Below are 5,018 nucleotides of genomic sequence, written 5' to 3' on the forward strand. Positions count from 1 at the left end.
TCTGGGAGAGCTGGATTCAAATGTGCACTCTACGATGAATCCTGCTAAGACCATCTAGGGCCCATCTTTCTTTTTCAGCCTGACCTCTTCACAGAATTATTGTGTGAATGACATAATGGGATGGGGAAGTAGAACAACAAAGGCCACTCTGAATTCCTGGGGGAAAGAACACCAGTGAAATACATAAATAGTAGCTGAAGACCAGCCTTCTGCTTTCTCCACCTCCATTCTTTTTGCTTTTATTGGCTTCTTGTTTTCCCATTTAGTCGCTTTTAGCCTTGACTTCAATACTTCTCATATTTTGTGCCATGTAACTAGAAGCACTATGTTACCTTAGTTCACAGTCAAACGCATTTTCCTTTCTCCTGATCTGAAGTGCATGTTTTCTTGCCTGCTGTCTTTTTTAAAAAAAACTTTTAACTGTTGTGTTGTTTCACCATCTCCCTGAGAATCCCTGTGAACTGGTGAGACAGCTTGAAGGGGTAAATGTGTTCGTGCTTTAATTTTAAATCATCACTCCCTCAATACTGCAGGAAGGTGAGGTGGAGGCAAGTAATTGGAGGCCAAGAGGCACAAGTCTCTGACAGAACAGGATTGATTGAAGCTTTTCACTGGAACACTTGCAGAAATCAATGCCTATTCCCCAGATTGCACGAGTGTGTTTACTGTATTCAGCAGCTAACATTAAAAGTGAATTCCAGCAATTGCAATTACAGCTTGCTGCTCCCTCCCCCACCCCCCCACACACACCCCTTTCCCCAACCCTTTTCTTTGCTTGACTTTCGTTTCGTCTTGCTTTGGAGCCCAAGGCAAAGCTAATACAGTCGAACTGAAAGCGGCTTTATAAATTGCAACTCCCCCTTTCCTTCTCCCTAAGGACCCTCTTTTTCTTGAGCAGTGTCATACTCAATTCAGCTCAGAGGCATGGAGCTGCCTTGTGGAGGTGATTTCAGGGCTCAGAGCTGGGTCTGCAGTGTGGCTCAGTAGCTAGGCGCATGGCCAAAGTATGTTAATCCTAATGCTCTCTGATACCACCATTTGATTTCCTAGTGCCTGATGGCAGAAATTTTGAATGCAGCTGAGAGAGACTTCTCTGACAGGGAGGTGAGTTATTTAATAGCTTGGGAGGGGTGTTGGGTTCATTGACCTGCATGTTTAGGGAATTAAAAGAAGGTTGTGAATGAAAAGCATCCTAAGATATAGTTTAAGAGGGTACACCTTTGTGCTTGAAATGGGCTGTACTTGCTTGGGGGATCCACATTGTATCTCAGCTCCATGGAGCATTTGTACAGAACAAAAGAGATGCTTGTATTTAGTTTAGAGCACACCGTTCAAGTTCTTAAACTGCAATACGTCTTGTTAGCTCTTGGGCTGCTGAGAGAGAGAGAGAGAGAGAGAGAGAGAGAGAGATCTTTGTCAGACATGCAAAGAAGCAGCTGGAAAAACTGACAAATTGTATAGGAATAGCTCAGCCAATGTTAAGCAGTCTTATTTCCTTGTAAAATGTATAAATTTTGTTTCTGGATTTTGATAATGGTATGCTTTATGTTTCTAGAAGTGTTGTTGCCATACTGGGATTCTGCTTTTGGTATATTTTTGGATTCTGGAATTTGAGGACCATTAGTGTTTTCATTCCCCCTCTTAAAAGCAGCAGAAGCAGGAGGGGAAGGATGGAAGGAAAGGAAGTGCTTTAAGAGAACAGGTGTTAGTTGGTGCATTTAAAAATTTTAAAGAGCCATTGTTTTCTATAAGAAGATTTGGCCTCCAAACTCAGAAGACCAGGTCTACTCCTCTAGAAAAAAATGGCACATTAAAATTTAAAGTGACCCCAGAGGTGAGCTAATAGGTAATTGTCAGGGCCAGCTTGCTGTCTGGCTCTTTTCCCACACCTCCATGAAATCAAAATTCTACTGAATTCCAGGAGATACATTTTCATTATTCCTGGAATTTAGGAATTTTATGGGTAGTTTTGAACATTCCCAAGTACAATTGAAATATACAATTTGGGTTTGAATTTTGGCCTGCAGGATATCCAAATTTCTTCATTCCAAGTAAGCTCTCAGAAATGGAAATTAGATTGGCTCGAAGAAAATACTGTTGGAATATACAAGATCTGTAGTGTGCATGATTCAAAAACATATGAAGTTCTAGTCAAAAAGCCCGCTGCAGCTGTCAAGGCAGCAGGTGCTAGTGGGGTAATGGGTGGTTGGGGGGGAGGCAGCTTGCGGGTGGAGAGGTCGGCTCCAAGAAGTGTGGACTGCCCCAGTGCACAGAAGGCTGGCTACACTGGAGGCAAGCCTTGAGACCAAGCTTGGTGTAGCGGTTAGGAGCGCAGACTTCTAATCTGGCAAGCCAGCTTTGATTCTGTATTCCCCCACATACAGCCAGCTGGGTGACCTTGGGCTTGCCACAGCACTGATAAAGCTGTTCTGACTGAGCAATGATATCAGGGCTCTCTCAGCCTCACCCGCCTCACAGGGTGTCTGCTGTGGGTAGAGGAAAGGGAAGGTGACTGTAAGCCACCTTGAGACTCCTTCAGGTAGAGAAAAGCGGCATATAAGAACTGACTCTTCTTCTTCTTCTTCTTCTTCTTCTTCTTCTTCTTTGAGGGCCACCTGAGACCCACCCATGTTATGTCAAGCCCCTGGACAAGACAGATATCAGGCCAGAAGACTCACGGGAGAAGCAGCACTGGAGACGGCAGGTGAAGGCTCCAGCAAGCCCTGAACATCTGCATCAGAGGAGGCAATCTACCCTGACAGCTGTCAGAAGATTAGCATGCCTGGCAGCACACTGTCAGGGTAGATGGGGCCAAAGTACAGTGGTTTCCTTTGACGAAGATTGATTCCAGCTGCAAGAACTTTGGCTGAGAGCTGCTCTGCCTGGCTTCTGGCTATATCAGAGGAACCTTGAAACAGGATCTTTCATGGGAGCAATGCATATGCATGTTACCCTACCTATCTCCTGAGACTCCTTTTCCAGTTTGCTACAGCAAAGCTCTGCTCCTGTGACTCCCGGTTCTTCGAACCTTGGCTTATATTCTGACCATGCACTAGCTCTTCGATTTACAGCTTGGCTCTTGATTCTCTCTCCAAAGTTGTTTCTCTTCTTAATAAAACTATTTTATTCTTTTTATATTTACCACTATGAGCTCAACATTTGATTTGATTATTATAGTTTTCAAGCTCTTATGCCAATATGTTTCTTCAAGGTGATTGATTACTTAAATTAGAGACAGTTTCACTTTTTCTTCAATTTGAGACACAGTATTTTCATAAGTCTACAGCAAACTTATTAAAATTAACACAACTCAATTCTGTTCAGAGATTTCATTCCCAGCACTTCTGAGGGGTTCAGTTAGACTAAACACTTTGTCTGTGGTCATGCAAAGTCCTTTTCTCTTACATTGCATGTAGCGATGGCTTTTTCAAAGGCAAATTAACATACAGCTATTTTTATTCTGACCAGACTGTGTTTGCAACTCAAAATGTCTCTATCAGTCAAACCTTTGTTCAGGCCTTCTCTTGCTTTCTTGTTATCAGAATCCCAGATCCTTTGTCTTGCCTATCAATCATCTTTACATGCCACAATCCTGTTTCTAGCAACTGGTTCTTCTTTCTTATCTTCTAGATCATGTAGTTTCCTTCAGTAAGCCTATCCAGTATGTAATGTTGCATAAAACTGCCATTTTCTCTTTCTCCTTATTTTCTGTCAAAAACTGTCTAGCTTTTATTTTGCAGCCTGAATGCTTACTCTGGATTTCTGTTTTTATGGGGAGTTTTATTGGGAATTTTTATCCAGACTATTGTAACCCGAGAGCCTCTTGTGGCGCAGGTTGGTAAGGCAGCAGACATGCAGTCTGAAAGCTCTGTCCATGAGGCTGGGAGTTCAATCCCAGCAGCCAGCTCAAGGTTGAATCAGCCTTCCATCCTTCCAAGGTCGGTAAAATGAGTACCCAGCTTGCTGGGGGGTAAACGGTAATGACTGGGGAAGGCACAGGCAAACCACCCCATATTGAGTCTGCCATGAAAACGCTAGAGGGTGTAATCCAAAGGGTCAGACATGACACAGTGCTTGCACAGGGGATACCTTTACCTTTACCTTTATTCTAACCCACCACAAGCTTCATGGGAGTGGTGGGTAATAAACTGAAATAATAATAATAATTATTAATAAACCTATTGGCAGAATTTAAATATGCAAGTGAGGGTAAGCATCAGACCTCTTAAAAATAATAGTTTTATTATGAAGAGAAATAAACTTTGCAAAAAAAGAGGAGAGACAGATTCCTTACTGTTAACTCAAGCTTTGTCAACCAGGGCTTCATGAAACCCTGGGGTTTCTTGAGAGCCCTGGAAGGGTTTCCCAAATGGGTGGGAGTTAGTGAATTTTTAATATATTTTTAAAATTAAACATTTATTGGGTGATATGACCATATATAGTCATGTTGATCCACACACACACCCCTCCCAAAAAGGCCAATGATGTGCCTGGAGGGGGTGGGAAGTGGAGGGGCCCCAGGTGGGCATATACACAGCTATGCTTCCCAACTATATTCTGCACAATTGTGCCATTTCTGGGGTTTCTTGAAGCCTGAAGAATGTTTCTGGGGTTCCTCAATGGTAAAAAAATGAGAAAGACTGGTCTAACTGCTCTGTCTTCTATCTGTTGAAGAGACAAGCATGCTCAAGGAGGGACATAGGGAACTAAAAGGGATATAGGAGACTATTTGAAAAATATCAGAAGTTGCTAAATACACATCTTCTCCAATGTCCCTGTAGGCTGTTCTTCATATGCCTTTGAATCATTCACATTACAGATCTTGCTTATTCAAAAATTCACAACCCAACAAGGGGAGCTTTGAAATTCACAAGGTCTCTCATGGTTTACCAAACCAGTGTTTTAAAGGGTCCTCAGTTGACTCCCTTTACATCTCCAACTTTCCAGTCAAACATAGTTTTAAGATGGTTCTCTGTACAGCTTTATTTATATCAAAGTTATCACTTTTCACAATTTAG

The 5,018-nt window shown here is 42.4% G+C and overlaps 1 long non-coding RNA gene across 1 annotated transcript; it reads left to right on the forward strand.

The window, feature by feature from the left end:
• The first annotated feature begins 810 nt into the window (after positions 1-810).
• On the forward strand, positions 811-3,704 carry LOC143835931 (uncharacterized). The gene is made up of 2 exons (XR_013230413.1): positions 811-1,104; positions 2,610-3,704. It is a non-coding gene; the product is annotated as an uncharacterized LOC143835931 (long non-coding RNA).
• The last annotated feature ends 1,314 nt before the right edge of the window (positions 3,705-5,018 follow it).

Source organism: Paroedura picta, chromosome 4 (assembly GCF_049243985.1).
Source record: "Paroedura picta isolate Pp20150507F chromosome 4, Ppicta_v3.0, whole genome shotgun sequence".
Lineage (NCBI taxonomy): Eukaryota > Metazoa > Chordata > Lepidosauria > Squamata > Gekkonidae > Paroedura > Paroedura picta.